At 53.4% G+C, this 15451-nt stretch overlaps 1 protein-coding gene across 4 annotated transcripts in view; it reads left to right on the forward strand.

Moving 5' to 3' along the window:
• The first annotated feature begins 6474 nt into the window (after nucleotides 1–6474).
• The window catches only part of FAM3D (FAM3 metabolism regulating signaling molecule D), a 44509-nt gene continuing 35532 nt past the window's right edge, over nucleotides 6475–15451 (forward strand). The window contains exon 1 of one of the 4 annotated variants that reach the window (XM_070050670.1): nucleotides 6475–6555. The gene's annotated coding sequence lies outside the window, so the exon portion shown is untranslated. Of the gene's footprint in view, nucleotides 6556–6636; nucleotides 6872–15039; nucleotides 15279–15451 lie in introns of those variants that run through there. The other 3 variants (XM_070050668.1, XM_008260859.4, XM_070050669.1) reach the window with 3 other exon arrangements.

A 15451-nucleotide genomic window follows, 5' to 3' on the forward strand; every position in this document is an offset into this window, starting at 1 on the left:
CCAACCGGGACTAGAACCCAGTGTGCCGGTGCCGCAAGGCGGAGGATTAGCCTATTGAGCCACAGCGCCAGCCCCATAATAAACTTTATTATGGTGACTATAAAGTCTATCTGTCAGCTGTAGCAAATGAGAGAGCTAAGTGTCACGAAGAAAATTTAAATCACCATTGTCCAAATCTATAGAACAAGGCACAGCCATTATTGGCACTTGGCTCAACTGCTTGCAGTCTTGGCTCTGTATTTGGTTTCTCCATATAGTTTTAATCAGAACCATTCACAGATCCCATTTAGCAATCTGTGACTATGTGGGAAGAAAGGAAGAAGCCAAGTCCTGTTTCCCCAAGATCACCAGGCCCCTTCCCGTCCTCATTTTTTTGGCAATCTCAGAAAGGATGATGAGAGTTCCAGGATTTACAGTTGCACTGAAGTTAAATTAGGGTAGATGAAACAGAGCTAGATTTAGAAAACCTGTCTATTTGGGGCCAACATTGTGATACAATGGGTTAAGCCACTGCCTGAGACGCCAACGTCCCAAATGAATGTTTGCTTGAATCCAGTCTGCTCCACTTCCTATCCAGCTCCTTTCTAATGCACCTGGGAAAGGAACAGATGATGGCCCAAGTATTTAGGCCCCTGCTACTCACATTGGAGACCTAGATGGAGCTCCAGGCTCCTGGCTTTGGCCTGGCCCAGACCCTGCTAATGTGGCCTTTTGGGGAGTGAACCAGCAGGTGGAAGATTCTCTCTCTCTCCCTCTCTACCCTCCCCCCACCCCCGGCTTATCTGTAACTCTTCCTTTCAAATAAGCAAAACTTTTTTTAAAAAAATAAAGAATAAAGAAATACGACTTTTCCTGTGCTATAGAGGAAGGTTATTGCCAACTGGATGAATGGGTGATGAACGGATGGCAAAGAAACAGAGAGGAATGGAAAAAGGAAAAGAAAACACAGCAGCACCTGACACACACACACATGACGTGACTCCAAAGCGTTTGTGGAAAACAGAATTTTCAAGTAAGTTTATTTTGGCAGACAAAAAAATGTTGAGAACCATGAAGCTTTCTCATTTTCCAAGAACTTTTTGAAGATTCCTTGTGTTTCTAGATTTCAAAATTTTTGCACCAAAATAAACATCTTTAAATTCCAGTTTCCACAGACTTTTTGAAGTACTCTCATATATGCTTGCATGTGCATCAAAAATTCCAGACAGATACTTAGAAATTGTGAACAATGGTTCCATCTTGGAGAGTGAGTAAAGATTGGCATTTAAATAGTTATTTCATATAGTTCTGCCCTGTTCTCTATATTTTATCATGAATAAGCATTATTTTAATATTTGATATCAAAACATGTTTTATTATTACTATATGAACTAATGTTTTATTTCTAAAATCCTTGGAGTGATTTGTCCACTTCAAATATTATGAATATGTTAGGTTATATGGTACATGGGTAATTAAAGGTTGCGGTTAGAGTTAAGAATGCAGGTGGAGTTAAGGTTGCTAAATCAACTGAACTCAAAATAGGGAGAAGATACAGGCTTACCCAGATGGGCCTAATGTTGTCACCAGGGCCCTTAAAAGGGGAAGAGGGTAGGGGCAACACTGTGGTGTAATAGGTTAAGTCTTCTCCTGCAGTACCAACATCCCATGTGGACACCGGTTTGAGTCCCGGCCACTCTACTTCCAATCCAGCTCTCTGCTATGGCCTGAGAAAGCAATAGAACACAGTCCAGTCCTTGGGCCCCTGCACCCACATGGAAAACCTGGCAGAAGCTCCCAGCTCCTAACTTTGGTTCAGCCCAGTTTCGTCCACTGCTGCCATTTGGGGAGTGAACCAACAGATGGAAGATTCTCTCTCCTTCTGTCTCTGTAACTCTGTCTCTCAAATAAATAAATAACTCTTTAAAAAAAAAGTGGTAGGGAGGGAAGCAGAAGGGAAAAACAGAGAGACACAATGATGGGAGAAGGACCACAGGGAGGCATATCACTAGCAATGATGATGAAGGCATAGACTGCTAGCCAAGGAGAGTGGGAGCCCCTAGAAACCAGAAAAGGTGAGACATAGGTTTTCCCTGAAGCCTCTAAAGAGAGAACGCAGCCATGCTCCCCAGTAATTTCAGCTCAGTGAGTCGGACTTGAGATCTGATTCCGCCCTGAAAACGAAAATCACACTGTAGACCACAACCAGGAGGGTCTGCCCCCACTGCCTACTCCATGCATGGCATTGGTCGAAAGGCTCCCATCCCCACTGTTTGCTCTTGATGTTGTTCAAACAACCGGCAGTTGCTCTCAAAGAAATGAAGGAATGAATTATTAATGCTTGCAATTCTAACTCCATTAGAATTCTGTTGTTAATTCTGTCTCTCATGCCAAGCCCTGATTTTATTATAAACAGATCAGGGCACAAGGCACACGTGGCCACATTGGATTTGGCCAATTAGTGATGATGAGGAAAAGTGTAAATCGTGATAGCTTATTGATGGCACCACTTGGCATGGTCATGTTTTGTGCCTTTCTGCCTTGGCCTCAGAGCCCACCTGGCTTCCTTTCGTTATCAAGGCCCAGGGTTGCTTTGAAAAATGCCACTGATGTAATGCTGAAGGGAACACAAAGAAATCCCTGTCCAGGGCCTGGTCCAGTTTCTTCTCAAAGATCTGAACTAGAGAGGGAAGCATTTGGCCTAGTGGTCAAGATACCACTGGGGTATTTACATCCCACAAGCGAGTACCTGGATTCCAGTCCAGGTTCTACTCCAACTCCAGCTTCCTGCTAATGCACACTCTGGGAGGCAGTTGGCAGTGGCACAGGAGTTGAGTCCCTGACACCCGTGTGGGACTGAGTTGCTGGTCCCCAGCTTTGACCTGGTCCAACCCTGGCCACTGTGGGCTTTTGGGGAATGAACCAGCATATGGGAGATCTTTCTGTCGCTCTGTTTCTCTCTGCCTTTCAAACAAATAAGAATAAAGATATAACTTTCTTTAAAAGGAAAAATAGAAAAATCAGTGCAGTGGACATTTATTTCATTGATGGGCCAACCCTCAGTCTTTGGGAACTCAGAAGGTCAAATAGAGCCCAGAGAAACATAACATTGTGTACCCCTGTGTGTGCACATGCATGCCTGTGCATGCCCCCACATACACCCATGTACACACACACGTGCATGTGCTGTGAACATCACACTCACCGAGGTGGCTGTGCTCTGCCCTTTGGTGTCAGACATTTGGGGGGTGAGTTTTACTCCTCTGGGCTTTTCCGTCTGATTGACGCTTTCTGGGGAAATCATCTTTAGACCATGTGTCTGCCCGCCAGAAACACCAGACTGTGATCCATAAATACAGAAGCAGCTCAGTTCAGGATACACTGCAGATATTAGGTGCTCTGAAGGCCAGGGAGAGCTGCGGGTGCCATGTACCTGGAGCCCTCAGAGGAGTGTGTGTGTGTGTGTGTGTGTGTGTGCTCCTCTTCAGCTTCCCCGCCGAGAGCTGTGTCACCCTGGACAAATTACGTTATCATTCCATGCCTCAGTGTCTCTGTATGGAAGTTGTAGGTAATGATAATACTTTCCTTGGAGGGATGTTGTCAGGATAAATTCATACAGCATGCAGCAGGGCTGGACGTTTGATGCAGTAGTAAGACCTTGTTTGGGATGCCCACACCCATACCTGCAATCCCTGGGTTTGAATCCCACCTTTGCTTCCCATTAAGCTTCCTACTAACGTGCACCCTGGGAGGCAGCAAATGATGGCTCAACTACCTGGATCCTGGCCAGGATTGAGTTCCAAGCTCTGGGCTTCAGTCTGGCCTAGTCCTGGCTGTTGCAACATTTGGAGAGTGAACCAGCACAGACGGATGCTCACTCACTCTCTCGCTCGCTCTCTCTGCCTTTCAATCGAGCATGCAGCAGATATCCAGTGTTCCATAAATGCTGAATACTGCCATGGCTGCTATGCCTACCTCCACATCCCTTAGTCTCCCAAATGGTGAGGAACACACACCTGCACGCACATGCACACACACACACACACACACACACCTTGAAGAGGTGGTGCTCAAAATCTGTCCTTCCGTTTGGCTTTCTCTTGAGACCTATTTCCTCCTTTGAGCCTCATAAAACCTTATGGGCTGGGAAGGCTGGAGTCATTGGGCTATTAAAAAACAGGAGTAAATAAAGAAGCACAAAGGTCAAAGATACGCCTGCAAAGATTCACTGCAGCCTGTCCGTAAACACACACACGCACACGCACACGGAAACTGAACGCATGGTAGCTGTGGGAGGTAACTGAAGATGGTGCTGCTGACATGCTATCGTGTGCAGTCATGAAGAAACCAGGTGTGCTTCATCTCCAAGCTTTCCCATGATGTGGGGAAAGGGAAGGAGAAGGATGGGAACCAGATGCACCCAGGAGGGAGGCCAGGACCCTCACAGAAATCCCCAGGGGATGGTGTTCAGGGCTCTTGTGAGAATACCTTTGACCCCAAGAGGGGGAAGGAGGCCCCAGGTTACCAAACTCCACAGGGTAGGGTAGGGGCCACAGCTGCTGGCTCCCGGGCCAGTGCCGTCTGTGTCGACTTGGATGCAGAAAGCAGCCAGTGCTCGTCCATTCCTTCAGCAAACCTTTATCGAGCACCTGCTGCGACCCAGACACTGGCCCAGTGAACAGCACTGGGGAGGACTCTGCTCTCATGGGATCCACCTTCCAGTGGAGCGCGGCGGCCCCAGGCAAACAGGAGTGTGGTGACTCAGAAAGCAACATCCCCGAGCGCCGTAGCGCTTTGACCTACTGAGCTGAAGAAAAGTCTCAGCGGAATCCAGGTTTCTCTGACCTCACCCTGTTTCTCTCCAAGTGTGGGGAGGGCCTCTCTCTCTCTCTCTCTCTCTCTCTCTCTCTCTCCCAACTTCCCTTATGTGACTGAGAAAACTTCTTCCTAAAGAAATGCAATTGTCTCAAACTGGAATCTCATCAAACAACCAGGTGAGATTAACCCCGGAAGAGAGAGGGGACTCCACGTTATCACAGCTCCCAGACAGGCTTTTCCTGTGCTTCTCTGAGAGCTGCTCCCAAAGATCTCCTGGGAGACTGGACCCTCACAGCAGGGCGCCCTTGGTCCTCAGTGCACTTCTGCCTCTCCCCTTTCCATAACCTCTCTCTACCCTCTTACCTCCCTCTCCGTAGGAAGAGAAGATTTAAGCTTCAACTATCTGGCCCCTTCTTTGTCTTCCCATATTTTGTATGGCTCCAGTGTAGGTGGACATTTTAATACATTCGCTTTTCTCTTATTAGCCTGTCTCTTGTTATAGGGGAATTGGCCATGACCCTTTATGACGGGTAGGGAAGAGAACACCCCTTCTTCTACCCTACATGAGTGGGAGAATATCATTTCAGGCTGTTGTAAGTGCTAGCAGTGAACTACAACGGGATCACACCTGTGATTAGCAAGGAGTGGCTTTTCCCCAGGAGTGTCCAGAAAGGGGACCCAGCGCTACCGATGCCGTGGTCTTAGCCTCTGAGACCCGTGCTAGACTTCTGGCCTCCAGCACTGCGAGACAGCACATGCAGTTGTTCTCAGCCGCCAGCTGGCCGTGTTTAATGAGAGCAGCCCTCACTAGCCCAGCAGCTCAAAGAGCCCCTCCACGGAGAGACCCTCCCTGACCACCTGCAAGGGGAAGTTCTCCTCTTGCTTTCTGCAGGCCTCTTCCTAGAGCTCAGCGTCATTTGAAGTCATTGGCTTGTTTCCTTGTTCGCATCTGTAAGGGCCAGCAGAAGGGCACTCTCGAAGGCTTAGAAGGCAGAGGCAAGGGCAGAACTGTCTGGGCAGAGAAGGGAACAGCAAAGCCAGGCCTAAAACCTTTCAGGACCAGCACAGCACTGCCTGTCCCAGGGCTGCACCCCCACACACATCCTTCTGGGAAGCAGGCAGGGTCAGCAAACAAGGGAGGAAGGTCTGTCTCAGGCACCTGTGTAGCGAGGACCACGTGGTTCCTGGGTGAGAACTTGTCCTGAGAGAAAGGGCTGTGGGTTGAGAACCGTGATCTGGGGGTGCTGGCATGGGGGTGGGGGACCAAGCTACCCCTCCCCCGGTGTGTGGTGGTCCTGGATTGAAGCTGGGGAGAGAAACACTGGGCTTATTCTGCCACTGAAGCCCACTCTTCCACTAAAGCTCTGACTGGCCCCTTCCCCCTCTCCAGGTTTACCCTCTAATTCAACATTCCCCAACCCAAACCCAGAACCTCCCCGCAAGCCAGTTTCTCTCCTCATCATCCCCACTCTCATGGACTGGCAGTGCTCCATGCTCCATACTCCATCCTCCACCCTCCAGGATCCGGTCTCTCTAAGTAGCCCTTGACCCTCCTCCCTTGCTGCCCCCACTGGGGCCACTGGCAGCTTGGGGATGGGTGTTGGCAGTGTGGGGGTGGGGCGAGGGGGTAATTAAGGTTATTTTAGGCAGATTCTGAGATTTCGCTCCTGGTGAAGTGGCTTAAGTCCCTTGTCAGGCCGGGAGAGCTGTGGGGAGGAGAACCACAGCACTTCTTCCTGTGCCCTGAGCAGGCTGCAGGTAAGACTTTAGCCTCATTTTCTCCCGAGTGAGCATGCAAATTAAACTTCCTCCTTCCTGGTGAGATTGTTTAACAGGGCAGGGAGCGTTTATGGCAAACCTCCTTGAAGGGAGGCAGAGCCTGGGCAGGGCCTGGAGCAGCTGGCCTGCTGCAGGGGCCCATGGGCCACCCTGACGCTCCCTCCAGGGCCCCTGCGCAGGAGTCGGGACTCTTAGCAGCTGGTCAAGGTGACCGTTGGCGGGGCCAGGACGTGGGCCCCAGCTGGACCATCTGGCCGTCTCCGCCGAAGCAGGGCCGGGAGCCCTGAGCCCTCAGGTAAGTCTCCAGCAGGAGGGGACGGGCTGAGCCTCCCCTCTGCTTTATGGAGGGGAAGGAAAATGGTGCTAGGGAGCGAGCAGGGGCATAAGGAACAAAAATGCCTCATCAAGTCGACTTCCCAGACCAGAGGGAGGAAAGGCACAGAGATTCTCCCAGGGGCTGATAGCTGACAGTGAGAAGGATTCTGAGGCTGGGGTCAGGCTTAGTGCAAAGGCATGCTGTGATGAATTAGTTATGTCTGTCCTGGGCACGAGAAGGAAACGTGGAGTAGGCAAGCCGGGGATTGGCTAAGCTGTGCTGCAAGGTTTTTTCCTTAACCACAGGGACCCTTGACATTTAGTCGTCTTTCTCTCATCTGTTCAACAAAAAGTAAATAAAACACATCTGAGCATGCCCTGTGAGCCCCACAGATCTGAAGAATGAATAAAGAAAGAAAGATGTCGTTCCCTGGCCCCAGATCTCATTCTGCTCTGAAAATAATGGCCTGAGAAGTTAAGACAAAGGTGCCAGGTCTTGAGAGATTTTTCTTGCTGTGTGATGTTGGGCTACTCCCTTCCTGCCACTGTGACTCAATGTTCTCATCTGTAAAGAGGGAGTGATCATGTGAATATCCATCCCCTCTCCTTTCTCGAAGTTCTCATTGGGGAGGTACCTGTGGTAACCATTGAGCCACATAAAATAGCAGCTGCCGTGCCAAGCGCTCCCTGTGTGCTTCCACATTCAGCGTTCACCTCACTGCCATGAGGAACGTCCTTTTTCGTTCCCGCTGCACAATGGGTCACAAGACGTTCCCACAGCAAAGTTTGTGCCCCTGATTGCTAAGCGACCCTGGCTCCATGACTCAGCTGATTCTAAACCCAGGGCTGGAAGCAAGTGGCCCTTCCAGAGGCTTCAGTCGGTGAGCATTAACTGAGCACTTCCTGTGTGCCAGGCATAAAGAGACACTGTGATTAGCAAGGCAGGGTAGCAAACACAAACTGCACCCTCACTGCTAACCAGACAGTGAGAGACAGCGTGCATAGAGTCATTTTGGAAACAGTGTTGACATTTGCCATGCAGATAGCTTTGGAAGCGGGGCAGACTCCTCCAAGGAGATGGGCTTTGTCAAGAACTGCTGGGACTCTTGGTGGGGGAGGGGGAGAGGACAAGGGAGGAGCGCCGGGGCAGCTGAGGGAAGGGCCAGTGGGAGCAGAAGTTAAAAAGAGGCCTATTAGGCAGCCAAGGTCAAGGCTAGGCAGCCAAGGTCAAGGCTGGCTGTGGGGAGAAGCCGGCTCCACCAGACAGTCTGTCTGCTGTGAGGCATCTGGAGGTTCAGGGGCTGTGCACAGCCTCCGTATCAGCTCCTTCTGAGCTCAATTCCACAGCCACCCCCAGGGCCTCTGTTCCAGTAGGAATTTTGAAGCCTTCAGAGCTGGGAGGCCTGACTGCTCAGTGGCACCTCCCTGGGCTGGGAGGTGGGGTGTGGCAGCATTCCTCAGGCTGGGGCAGCTGATCCTCCCTGGTTGAGACCAGCCTAACCCTGGCAGGCCTGGATGGCAGCGGACAGTCTGTATGGAGGGCTGGCAGCCTTTGCCCAGTCTGGAGTTCCCGGAAGAGGGGGCGGACACTTGCTAAGATGGGTACCAATCGCTGGCTTTGGGAGGCTCTGCAGAGCTGGGTGGGAGCTCCGAGGTTGGCTTCCCAGGAGGGGCAGCCTACAGAGAAAAAGATGCAGACGTTGTGGGGAGAGCAGCTCCTGTCTTTGGCACTTGGATCCCAGCTCTGCCTTTCGTCCTGGCAACATCAGCTGCAGCAAACCCTTATCAGTGGGTTCATCTGAGCCTCCTGGTCTCAAAAGGATGGGGGTACTAATAGATTCTTGAGAGTTTTGCCTGATGTGAATTTTGAAAGAGACAGACATGTGCAAAACACCTCCCATGATGCCTGGTACACAGTAGGTGTAGACTATGGGATGGTGCTGTTGTCACAGCTGAGCACCTGCCCTGCACCGGGCACTCGGCAGGGCAGGTAGACACTAAACATTTAGAAGTGATGAGGCGCTTTATCAGGAAGCTCACAGTTTGTTGGATGAAGGAGTCAGATCACCGACCGAGGGTAAAGGGAGTCAGGCAGATGGTGTATGGGAGATACTGTCCAAGTTCTGTGTGCTCAGTACACAGAGCAGCCACCGTCATGGGCGGTGCACATGGAGAGCTGACCATCTGCAGTGGGGCTGAGTACTGTCCCTGGATTAGTTTGCTTCAATATCACCACAATTTTGAGAGGTAGATCTCCTTATCCCCACTTTACAGATGAACGACTGAGGCCTAAGGAAGTGAAGTAACTTGCCCACGGCAGCAGGGTGTATTAGCAGCTTTGTGTTACCACCAAATACCTGAGGGAGCTAACTATATAGAGGGAAAAGGCTGGCATAGCTCACGGTTCTGGGAGGTCCGGTCTGAGATCAGGTGGTGTACTGGCTTGGTGTCTGGGGAAGGTGGTGGGTGGCAGTGGCGCCGCACATACAGAGGGAGGGCCATGTGGGAAGCCTGGAAGCCCAATCCAGGCTTTGATAGCCACTCCCCTTGCATGAACTACCTTCCCAGGGCACGCCCCCAAACACCTAAGGGCCTCCCACTGGCTCCCACCTCCTGAAGTTTCCATCACCTCCCTCCAGTGCCACTCAAGGGACCAAGCCCTTAACCCCTGGATCTCTGGGTCCAATCCACAGCACAGGACTATGCGTGGCAGAGAGAGGCCATGTGGCTGGCTGGGGTAGCTCCAGGAAGACCTTCAAAAGGAGGCCGTACTCTCCACGGTCGGGAATTCCTGCGGAAAGCCCAGGTTGCATGAGTGTGGGGGTGAGAGGCTGGAGTCAGGCAGCAGGGAGAGCAACAGGCGGAAACCCAGGCTCAGCGCCAAGGACCTGGACCCCTCTGCAGGCACCACTGGTTCCGTGGCTGGAGAATCCTCTGCTGGCGAGAATGTCGGGAGTAACTGTGGCTAAAGACCGAGATGAGGCCACGAGCTGGCCTGAGCCGTGGGCCTCACAGGGACTGGAGTACTGAGACCTCGTGAGTAAGGGGTGGACTGCGAGTTGAGATTTCTTACTGATGTCACTGTGACTTGAAACATGAACATCCTGGTGTGTTGGGGGTTGGGACTGGGACTCTTCTAGATGAAAATGACAGCAGCCAACTCAAACCAGCCCAACAGGTAAGGCACCTGTCCTGGCACACAGGACAGAGAAGCCCGGGGAAATCTGCCCTCAAACAAGACTGAGGCTGAGGGCTGAAAGGACACCCCCAGGACCCTCGTCTCTAGCTCGGGGAGCCTTTTCCCAGTTTGTTCGTTCTCGGGCAGGCTGACCTCACAGGTGGCGGAGACGGCCATCGCATCTGCAGTTCTGAGTCTCGACTCAGCAACCCAGCAGCAACCTGGTGAGGTCATCGAACGCCCTGGAGGGGCTCTGCTCCTCTTGGCTGGCCTTGCCTGCCCATGTCTGATCCCGTCTCTATAACCAAGGGATGGAGCACACTCAATGGAGAGGCCACCTCTGGAACCAGAGAATGGGCTCAACTCTACCCACCGCTTGGGGGGGGGGGGCATGGATTCCCAGAGGACTATCTGTGGTGGAAGGCGGAGTCACCAGAGGAGGAACAGGTGCCAGGCTGAGGACCAGGGGACATCTACCACCCCCTTGCTCCTACCACGCTACTTGATTTGGCTACAGTTACTGAAGGAATGGATGGCGGTACGGCATAAGGCATTCTACTGATATGACCCTGGGCAAGTTGCTAGATTTCTCTAAGTATCTGCTTCCTCGCCTGTGGAATGGAGTTACTAAAAGAATCTACCTGGCCAGATTGTTGGGAAAAGGAAAGGAAAGGACATACCCTCAAAATCGGCAGCATGCTACTTAGGAGGATCATGATCGTGATGGTTACTGTTTCTGCAAAGAGATCCCTGGATCCATGTCTTCCTGAATGAGACTTAACTCCCAAGGCTTTCACAAGACCCCGCTGACTGCATAGGGAGGCCGCCACCTTGGTTAATCAAAGGGCCTGAGACCCAGTGGCCTCTGATGAGCAGGAATAGAGTTACTCATGAGGCCAAGGTGAACTTCATGCCTAACCTGCTGGAAAGATTCCAACGGGCTGGCCGCGCCCAGGGAATGAACCCTGACGGCCCCACCTCCATCCGCTGAGTCCTGCCCGATGACGCCCAGCCAGGCGCCCAGCAAAGAGAGATCTTGGCAGCGCAAACCGGCCTCCGGGGCTGCTGGAGCTGAAGATGCCCAGCACCAGAGAGGTCGCCCATCCCATCAGATGCTGTGGGGGACGGGAAAGCACTGCACATGTGGCCACCCGGCTTCCACCTGTCCCCACGCTCCGTTGCGACTCGGAGGAGCCCGTTACCTACTCAGAGCACCAGAGCTGATTTGCCTCTTGAAGCTTAGAGGGCCTAGGGGCTGTAGAGCAACAACCAGTTGCTTCCAGAGCATTTGCTCTGTGCCTGGCACTACGGTTTGGGTGCTTCCTGGCACTTCATCTCCACTAAATAGGGAATTGGGATGGCCACATCCAGACAGGGAAACTGAGGCCGAGCAAGGACCATGTGCACAGTCCCATGACAGAAGGCAGACTGGGCTCCAAAGCCTCACTCTCAACCCTCTCCTCTTTGTAGACTCCCGCTTCCTCTGGAAGCTAAAGGCTGTGACATTGACAGAGGGACCCTGGGGGCTGGCCCTGAGCAAGGCATCTTTGGGAGATGACCTCAGCCAGCACACTCCCGGCAAAGTCCCCCTGACAGCTTGTGAGAGGAGGCGAAATGAGCAGGAGGCCTGGAGTCGCCCCCTTGGGGACACCTGGGACTGGCTGGGGATGGGAGAATGGAATCACAGACTCTGCTATCCCACTAGAGTCTCTTCTCTGTCACCTTGGCAGAGCCCAGCCCAGGCAGCCCTGGGGCCCGTGTGCACCTGAACCACAAGGGGCTGCGCTGGAGCAGACGCTGGCAAACAGCCCGCAGGCCCGAGGCAGCCAGTCGGTCACCTGCTTTCATAGATAAAGTTTGATTGGAACGTGGCCACGCTCATTCATTCATTCATTCATTCACACAGTCTCCACGGCTGCCTTCCCACTGAAAGAACAGAGTCCAGAAGTCACGACTGAGAACAATGGCCCACAAAGCCCACAACCCTAACTACACGATCCTTTACAGAAAACGCCACTCCTTGCTCAAAAGCAGTGGAGACTCCTGCCAGCTGTGCGGCCTGATCTCTCCGTGCCTCAGTTGCCCCGGCTTCCTTGTGGAGCTACTGGAGGACTAAATTGGTTTAAAGGAGGGCAGGGGTCTCTGAGCAGGCCCTGGTACATCTCCTGCCGGGAATGAGCAGGACCCCTACAGAACCCTGCCCCTGTTCCGAGCCTCTCACATTTCCTCCAACGAAGCTTTGCAAGGCCCAGGAATCCTACCAGCAGCCAGAGCTGGGGAAAACCAGTGCATAATGGAAATAATGGACTTGCTTCCTTCCCAAGTCAATGCCACAGGAACAGGTTGTCCGAGCCACCAGCCTTATTGCTAATAGATTTATTTACTGTTTATCTCTCGGTGTATTGATGATATGATCAATAATTGCCTATAAAAACCGGGGGTTTACAAGAAGGACCATCTAGTGACGAAAGGTGGCCGCTGGTTACTCTAATTGCTCCACAGAGGCCTGGGCCACCATCATGGGTGATTGGGATGGCTTCCAGGGATAACTGGACGCTCAGGGCAGGGGGCAATCTGGCCTCAGCAGGGGTGCGCACACACACTACGGGGTCAAGGCAGGACCCTTAACAATGCTGGAGCTGGCGTGTGTGTGCTCCTACCCACTGCAGGCCTTTTTATTATTATTACTTAAAAGACAGAGACAGATCTTCCATCCCTTGCTTCACTCCCCAGAAGCCCATGACAGCTAAAGCCGGGAGCCTGGAGTCTCCAGTGTGGGTCCTGTCTCTCTCCCGAGTCCTTCTCCATCATACCCCTGCGGAATTCCACGCATTCCTGGCAGACCTTGAATCCCTCCCCCAGGCAGGGTGGCCAGCAGACCTGGAGGGACCGGAAAGAAGCCATGCAGAACGGCAGAACACAGCCCGCCCAGGCCTCGGCGGCTGCGCACAGCTGCTGGGCTTCCGGAGATGGGGAACATGACGGCAGCAAGAGTCCCAGAAGACACCAGTTCGCTTCTGAAATCTGGGTGTTACCTCTGGGCAGAGTTCAAGCACACAGGAAAATGTGAGGCACGGGGTGAAAAGGAAGAGCCGTTCCAATGGAGGCACCTGACTTGCTTTCCCAAACAGAAAGCCACCTCCTTCCTTGGAGCATCACTGACTGCACACCTGCCCAGTTTCCTGGCACCGGCACTAGGGCCCAGGTGAGGACAGCCACGGGGAGCTGCGGCCTGGAAGGGGATTCAGGGCTGACCACGCTGCGCTGCAGGAAAAAGTGCCTCCTGGAGGGATTCTTGCAATGTCAGAGAAGGGCCTGGAGGCAGGAGTAAGCCGGGAAGGCATCCACACATTTCTGCACCAGAATGCGCTGCTCGAGCCTGGAGCGTCAACAGCCCTTTGTCATCTTGGCGTCGGGACAGGTCCCAGCCGAGCTGAAAGGCACGTGTGTACAGAGGGCTCAGGAAACAGGAAGAAGCTGACGTGCTGGCTCCTGCTAGCCCATTAAAAATGTCACAAACAGCCTGGGAGATGCCATGATGGCTCTGAGGAGGAAAGGACAAACATCCGTGTAGGGATCCTGCCGTGGAGCTACACTGGCAGGAGGCCGCAGGGGCGGATGGCACCAGCCGACTGGCAGGAGCTGGGGCAGATGCTGGGGGCCAGCAAGCCCCTTCCAGACAGCAGGCTCACTGCCCGACACCCCTTCCTGGGCCGGGGGCAGAGCGTGGTTAGCACCACCCTCATTGCACAGGTTTGTAAAAGTTCTGATCCCCAAATGCATGCTCTTTCCCAACATCACAGGCTTTTCTCTGCCTGATCTTAAAGGCCAAGACCACAAGCTCTGCCCCAGCTGCCCAGCCACTTCTCCAGCAGGCTCGTCTCCAGAGGAGGCGGCATAGCAGAGGGGCCGAGAAAGGGACCTACACACACCCCACTTAGCTTCTCCAGGGAGAAGACAGCTTCTCTCTTCTCAGTTGCCATAGATCCAGCCCAGAAAAAAAAAAAAAAAAAAAAAAAAAAAACCAACTCTGATTGACCATGCTTGGGTCACAAGCCCACTCCCAACCCAACCACAAGGAAATCACAAAGCTCCAATTGGCCCGGCCCTTGTGAAGGGGCGGGGCGCCGGGATGATGTGCCCCCACCCGGCACCATGGGTAGGCGTGCGATCTTGTCTTGCAGGGTCAGGGAAAGCTTCCCAGATGGACCTGAAGGATGAGGATGAGGGGCGCAGGAAAGAGGGAGGCAGCGGGACAGTGTCCAGACAAGGGACTGGCAAGTGCAACCGCCCAGGGAGGCTGCAGAGCACGCCTCTTACAGCCGTGTCCCCCAGGCCTGGAGCACAGCCTGCTTCCCACAGGTGCTGGGAGAACGCTTGCGGAATAAAATTCAAGACTGGCTGTGTGACCTTAGACAAGCTGCTTGCTCTCGCTGAACTTCTGCTTCTTTATCTAGCTGGGCGTTGAATCATCCTAACCCTCCCCCCAGGACTATGCATGAATGCAGTTCATTGAGCCTCCAAGTATCCGTCAAACACTTCCTCAATGCTCAGTAAAAGCACACCGGATGTATGCCCATGGCTGACTTGCAGCCAGATGCAGTCCCTACCATGGGGAGGGGCAGGACAGGTCAGGGAAGAGTGGGGCAGCCAAAGCTCCAGGCACCCTCCCACCCCTCATCCCATCCCACCTATCCTCCCACCCCTCACCCGGTCCCACCTACCCTTCCACCCCTCACCCCATCCCACCTAGGCATGTGAACACACACACACACCCTGGGGCCCCCTTATCAGCCACCCCAGCCAGCATCAAGGGCAGTAGGGCCTTTCCCCCGCAGCTCCACAACCTGAATAACAGGTTGTGATCATCTCTGGCAGGAACAAGGAGGAAAGAGACTGTTTTGGGTCTAAGTGACTTCGGGAGGGAATTCTTGCCCCACCCTGCGTCCCTGCCCCAGGTGTCTTCCCCTCCCTGCCCCAGCAGGCCAGTCCTGGCCTCCAGCTCCAGAGCACCCACGGACTGCCAGGAGAGCAGGCTGGGGACTCGGGAGACCACGGAGCCCTGCAGGTGCAGGGTGGGCAGGCAAGGCCTCTGCCAGGAGGGACATCAAGCTGGCAGGGTCCACCCAGCTCAGCCGGGACCAACCCCTGCCCCTCCAGAACCCCTGCTGAGCATGGACATGACAGCCCAAGGCTAGCCTCCTGCCAGGTATGTGTCCCCCCACCCCCACTTCCACTCTGTCTCCAGCTCTCTCTTCTGTCTGTGGCGAGGCATGGCAAGAGTGCTTGTACCCTATGTCTGTCTGCCTCCGTCTCTTCCGTCCCTCCCTCCCCAGTCCCCCCCAGCACTGTCCCTGGATGGGCTCTGTCTCTGCCCTCCAT

The sequence above is a fragment of the Oryctolagus cuniculus genome, chromosome 10 (assembly GCF_964237555.1).
Source record: "Oryctolagus cuniculus chromosome 10, mOryCun1.1, whole genome shotgun sequence".
Lineage (NCBI taxonomy): Eukaryota > Metazoa > Chordata > Mammalia > Lagomorpha > Leporidae > Oryctolagus > Oryctolagus cuniculus.